Source organism: Symphalangus syndactylus, chromosome 9, assembly GCF_028878055.3.
Source record: "Symphalangus syndactylus isolate Jambi chromosome 9, NHGRI_mSymSyn1-v2.1_pri, whole genome shotgun sequence".
NCBI lineage: Eukaryota > Metazoa > Chordata > Mammalia > Primates > Hylobatidae > Symphalangus > Symphalangus syndactylus.
The window spans coordinates 5,966,744-5,973,874 of NC_072431.2; positions in this window are offsets into that span (position 1 = coordinate 5,966,744).

The following is a 7,131-nucleotide window of genomic DNA, read 5'->3' on the forward strand; positions in this document are numbered from 1 at the left end:
TTTATTTTTAGTAACGATGGGGTTTCACCATGTTGGCCAGGCTGGTCTCGAACTCCTGACCTCAAGTGATCCACCCCCTCTGCTTCCCAAAGTGCTGGGATTACAGGCGTGAGCCACTGCGCCTGGCCCTTTTCCACATTTTTAACTTTTTACATCTTTAACTTCTGAAATTTTCAATGTAAGTTTAAGTAGATGTGTATGTCTTAGTCAGTTGGGGCCTCTATACCAAAATACCACAGACCGGGTGGCTTAAACAAGAAACATTTATTTCTCATAGTTCTGGAGGCTGGGAAGCCTGAGATTGAGGTGCTGGCAGATTCGGTATCTCAGGGCTGTCTCCCTGGTTTGAAGATGGCCACTTACTTGCCGTATCCCCACACAGTAGAAGGAAAGGTCTCTGGTCCTCCTCTTCTTATAAGGAGACTAATCCTATCATGAGTGTCCCACCCTCAAAACTTCTTCTAAACCTAATTACCTCCCAAAGGGCCCACATCCAAATACCATCACATTGGGAATTAGGACCACAACATATAAATTTTGGGGTGACACAAGCATTCAGTCCCTGGCAGTGTAACTTACTATGTATTGTAAATATGAACATTTCAAAATATAGCTATTGCATTCCTCTTTTAAAATAATTTTATTTTATTGCATTCCTATTAAATGCATCAAATACATTTAAGAGTCTAAATACTGCAGCTATTTATGTTGAAGTTGAATTTATCTTAGCGTATTTCTCTCACCCGTTAAGTTTCAGAGTATTAACTTTTTTTGTACAGATTATCATTACAGGTTGGGGTATTTATTAAAGATAAAAAGTAAAATTAATCGGAAATATGTCTCTTAAAGAGAGAAGTTTTCAAAGTTCTTGTATCTGTGGATGAATAATGCTAGAACGAAACCGAGTTAGCATCAATGTTACATCTATTTTTCATTTTTCATATTTGTAAGCAATGAGAAACCTTGTCCAGAAATGAATAAATGGAAAGTTTTGTTATTTCAGTGCCAGTCAATTCTTTGGACTCCTTTCAAGTTAGATGCCAAAAAATCATCCGGTGATCTTTCATAAGAACAGGAAAAGAAAGTTTTTTTTGTAATCAGTGGATTGTTTGACTCAGTCTTTATTTAGCTAGATTAAAATAATAAATTGGAAACCATCTGACTCATAAAAGGATACATAACCCAGTTAGAGAGTCACTCACTTTCTCAACAACAAGGTCAACAGCAATGTTTTGATTTGTCCCTTTGTTGCTCCTGAGGTTTCTTCATTGCAGAGTAATGCACAGCTGTAAGATGCAGCAAGGGTGAGGTCTGCCTTTCTTTCACAAAACAGGACAAGGGCTGTTATGAAAGAGCAGGAGGGAACAGAGAGCCAGCGTGGTGCTCTGATTACATTTGTTCTCAGGAAGGTCATTTTTAGGAAAGAGGATAGATGGTGTCTGAGAATCTGGAAATCAACTCTCACAGGACTTTCTGAGAGCCTAAGGAAGGGATTTTGCATCCACACACCCTAGTGAGAAGACCACTCATTTAGGAAAGGTGAGTAGATATGCTTATACTATTGGAAATAGGCCCTTTGAATAATACTGCAAGGATTTGGAGTTGTTTAACCTGTGAGAAAAGTAGAAGAGAATGGAATAGAATAGAGTATAGTTTGGTGGGTGGTGAAGTGACTCTATTCTATTGAAAACATAGTAAGAATCAGTGTAATGAATTGAGGCTCTAACCCTAACAAGTTCAAGCCGTGGGAGGGACCATCAGTCCTTTGCTGAGGGTTTTTAGGAAAGTCATAAACTGATTTGATGATAAAATTCTCGAGGTTTGGGAGAAGGCTAGTAAAATATTTTCTCTTTTTGATCAAGGATAGGCCAGGATAAAAGGCAAAGATAGGGTAAAAGCTATTTTCAGTAACATTTTGCTTGATTTGACTATATGGAGAAGAAGTTACTTACTGGTGGAAGTACAGTGGGCTTGTTTTCACGTAAAGTTCTGCTGTGGTCACTTACTGGCTGTGTGACCCTGGGAGATTTATTGGTGTCCGTGCCTCAGTTTCCTTATGTGTAAAACAAGACCTACTTCATAGCTTAGTGAAGATTAAATGAGATAATATGAAATGATTAAGTGCTAGCGCTTTGCATGCTGCTGGCACGTACTAGTGGCTCAATAAATAATAACTATTAGCCGAAGACCAGAGAGAGCTTTAGAAAAAGAGCCTCAATCTCTAGAGCTTGTATGAGGAAGTCTTTGGCCTTTGATAGCCTCTACATTTTGCAGTTTTTGCCCAACTGTCAACTATCTGGCAACTTCTTTGTGTACAGGAGTGGATGTCAGGGTCCCCAATATGAGAAGCAGTGCAGAAATGCACAGTGATGATGCAGTGACTCTTTCATCCCTTAAATGTGGTGAAGAATATAGCACAATGGAGAGAAGACTGGCTTGGTGGTTGACAGTCTCTGGTTCTAGCCTTTGGTATTGCCACCAACCAGAAATAGATCATGGGCAGATTATTAGTCTCTTTGGACTTCGGTGCCATTTGCTAAGAAGTGAAGCTATTGGTCAAAACCACCTGTGTGCAAGAAGCATGTGATTAGGGTAAATAGGTGAGGTTGCAGGGATGTAATATGGTAGATACAAAATTGCCTTAATTGTGGTACAGGATGATGCCTGTCCCGTGACAGGTATCGTCTTTTAAAAAGCTTGAGCTGCCTTTGCAGAGCAGACAAACAGAAGTCCCTCTGAGGGATGCGTTCTGAGCAGGACTTTCAGTTTGTGCTCTCAGATGTGGAAGGATCTTAAAGCTCCCTTTCAGCTCTATAAATCTGATTCCTTGGATACATTTCATCCTTAAGAACACAATAAAATAAAATCGATTGAATTTGATGTCCTCCTGAATTTTCTCTTATCGGTACTTGAAAGGAGATTCTTTCATATAATAGACCAAATAATGTGAAAAAGAAAAAAAAACGCAAATATAAAAACATAAAAAGATGTCAGAAGAAGAATTAAAATCAGGTTGACAGCTTTCTTCTTTTAGAACAGATGAAACTTTTCTAAAAGATGAAAATGGTTGGTTATATGGAGTCAACATTTAATAAACGAATATAGGCAGAGGCACTTGCAGGACTGTCAGATTCTGACGAAAATATATTTAAGAATAGATGCGATTTTTCAGTCCAAAAATTTACATTTGTCAGAGAAGCACTTCTATAAGGATTCCAGAAGTACTCTGGTCCTATCGGTCTCCTTTGTCTTTTTATAGCTTAAGCCCTCCAACTGAAGTAGGAGCTGCTAATTAGCACAGGCACAAATCTTCACCTTGTAACTCTGCTTAAACATTCAGAAGAATAAACTCGAGTTTTGGAAGGCTGCAGAACAAAGGCAGTTGTCCGTTTTTCTAAATAAAAAAAAGTGAAAAGTGACTTGAGGCTAACTTTCTGTTTGCGGGGAAATCCAGAGTAGGAGTCTCGAGGCAGGCACATTCCCTTTGAACTGAGAGCTGGGTAAAACGGATGGTCCAGTTGCTTTCAGGATGTTCCATTTGATAATTTAGAACTTTGAAAAAGCGCCATAGCTCATCTAAATACCACTTCAGAAATCTGCAGTTTCCCTCATGAGGGCAAAAGAGGCAAAGATGTGCTCATTATCACTACACACGACTTCTGACAATTAATTGTATTCCAGAAACATCATCAGAAGTCAGGGTAAGCCTTTCTGCAGGGTGAATTGAGGGTTCCACACGCCTAATTAGCCAGGATTAAACTATTCAGCATCAAATGGAAAACCGGTCAGGACTTCCAATTATAATTCAAAATATTTTCTGTTTTACACTGCAATAAAAATAACATTCTGGGGTGAAAGAATCAGATAAGGCACAGTTACAGGAAATGCTGGGGGAATAATTACGAAGAAGTGAAATCAGGAAGTTTTAAGTGGATTGTTGAAACCTGACTGGAATCAACATAGCCTTCCTTTGGATAAATTGCTGGTGAAATGGACTTCATGAAGACAGTGACACCTTTAGCCAAGTCATGAACATTCCAGGAACAATCCAGTTTTTATAAGATTGGTTTAATCACGAATGCGGTGGAGGAGGGCATAAAATTCTCACTTAATTTACAGCAGCAAAGAAAGTAAACTCTTAACCAATGTTACTGCAACAAAAATATTTCTTTAAGGTTTTACCTCATATAATAAAAGCTAATGGTTTAGGACCTGTGATACAAATAAAAAACTGCTCACTTGATTTTTTCTTCTGATATTCTAATGAAAAAGCAATGAGAAATAGCAGTTTGGTGACAAGGGTTGAAATTCTGAGCAACATTCTCAGACCAAACATTGTCACAGTGGACAATCCGCTTCACTTCAAAAGATTTCTTTATGGCTACAGTTAGGATGGAGGGGGAGGCAGACGGGTTGGAGACAGGAAGGTGGGTATTGGTAGGAGATGGTAGGACTAGAAGTATTGACTAATATAATGTGGCCTGATTTTCTGATAATTTCTGAATCAAGACTTTTTTTTTTGCCACTTAACATGGCTATAGGATTTTACATTACCCAAAGGTAATGAGAAAAGTTATCAGGATGTCTGAGGTTTTGACCAAGAGCATGGGAAGAAGCCAACCCACTGAATATATTGTAATAAGAGAGTGAGAGACAAAATTAAGTTGTATTATAAATTGCTAACATAAATATTCACCATGTGCCAGCCACTGTGCTAAGTGCTTTTTAATCATAAAGGCCAGTGGCTAAGGGTGTGGCCCCTGAGGGCTCACTACCTGGGTTCAAAACTTACTGTGAGGCTTTGTCCAGTTACGGAAACTCTCTGTGCCTACCTCATAGTTAGAAGTTGTTTTACAGAAACATTGCATAAGTCACAGGTGTAATTTCACATGTCAGGTTCATATAGCCACATTTAAAAAAGAAGTAAAAGAAACAGGTTAATTGAATTTTGATAACATATTTTGTTTAATTCAACACATAAAAATGTTATTTCAACATCCAATCAATATAAAAATTATTAATGAAGTATTCTACATTCTTTGTATTGCCTTCAAAATTGGGTGTATATTTTTCACTTAGAGTACTTCTAGGGTTCAACAGCCACATGTGGCTGGTGACTACTGTCCTGAACAGCATAACTCTTGACTCCAGGTTGCCAAGGTCACCTGTCTGAGGGTACGGTTTGTTTGCAGCATGCATTGAAGTTGTGTTTCCTGAGGTTAGGCAAAAACCCAAGACTCTCTTGCCAGTTGAGAGGATTGAAGGTTTTTTTTAGAAAGTCTCTCAAATTTTCAGCAAAGATTTCAGCCCCTTATAGAAAACTTGCTTAAGGAAATTAATTCAGTTTTTGAATTTTGTAATTCTTTGAGACCTGCAGTTGGTTCTCTTTGTGGATTTGGCCTTGGGCTTCCTACAAGGTACAATGAGCTCAGGCTACCACCCTGATTTCAGACTGAAAGCCATGAGTGTAAAGCAGACATTCAGAGGGCATACCCCCAATTTCTGATGCCTCCTTTAGGACTAGAATTTTCTCCCTTTTGAAAACAGTTATTTTTTTAAAGTGACATTAGGAAAATTCAGGAACTAATCAAATTTGGATTTGATAAGTTCAACATACTCTCTTCCAGTTAGGTCTAAACATAATGCCTATACTCAAGGGGGCTCACACCCTGGTGGGAGAGGCTATAGAGAAAGCCAGTAATCACATCCGCATTCCTGGGTAAGTCTATGAGAGAGATCAGTACAGGTAACAACAGGAATAAAAAGGAAGAGCACCCTCCCATGTGTGGGAGAACTTTGCCATTCAGGGGGTGCGTCACAGAGTTTAAATCTCCAGTGGGACACAGCCAGGTGATGCATGGCAGAAGGGTGTTCCTGGCTATGTATTGTATTTTAATAAATGGCAGTGATGAGATTATGAAACAAAGGAGACTCCAGTTTAAGCCAACAAATGATTACAGTTGATAACGAATGTGCTCTTCCCTAATTAGTGAAAATATTAATCATTGCCTTTGCATTTGCTCAGGCTATTTATTAAGGGCAGAAATGCTCAATAGTGAATATAAAAATCTGTCCTTTTTAGGTGATGGAAAGGAGGAGGTAAGAAATTGTGTAGCAATTCATAGTTTCAGAACTGGCATCTACAATTATAAGACTACGATCTTCAGAGTCAATTCAATTGTCTTCTATCCAGACACAGCATTTTGGTGAGAGAGAAATGACATTGGGACTTAGAAGAAAATGCCTTATAATATTGTCTGTACCTTAGACTACATGGTCTAAAATTGTGTCTTGATGTCCTGTATTTACATAATTACATTTCAGTCTATTTATCATAATTTATGAATTACATAATGAAGTAGCGCTATCCCAAGTGCACTGGACAGCCAAGGACGTTCAACCCTCGGATATCCTCCCCATATGGGGAGATAGATGATGCTCAGATGAGGCTGGCATATGCCAAGAACACTCTTACAGATACTAACTGATTTAATCCTCATAGTACCCCTGAAAGTAATAGTGCAATAGCTTCCTATCGCTGCTAGAACAGACTACCACACATTTGGTGGCTTAAAACAATACACATTAATCTAACAGTTCTGGAGGTTAGAAGTCCAAAATGGGCCTTGCTAAAAATCAGGGTCAACAGAGCTAGGATCTTCTGGAGGCTTTAGGGGAGGCTCTGTTTTCTTGCCTTTTCCAGCTTCCAGAGCCTGCCAGCATTCCATGGCTCATGTCCTACTTCCATCTTCCAAACCAGTAGCTGATGGAGTCTTTCTCTCACTCTACCACCCCGACACGGACTCCCCTACCTCCTTCGGAACTTAAGTACTATTGTGATTATATTGGGCCCACCCAGATAAACCAGAATAACCTCACTCTGTTTTTCCCTGATTATTTTATTTTTAATTTATATTTATTTTTAAACTTTTAGTTTCAGGGTACATGTGCAGGTTTGTTACCTAGATAAATTGCATGTTTGGGGAGTTTGGTGTACAGATTATTTCATCACCTAGGTAATAAGCACAGTACCAGACAGGCAGTTTTTGGGTCCTTACCTTCCCTCCACCCTCCGCCATCAAGTAGGCCCTAGTGTCTAATGTTTCTTTCTGTCCATATGTACATAATGTT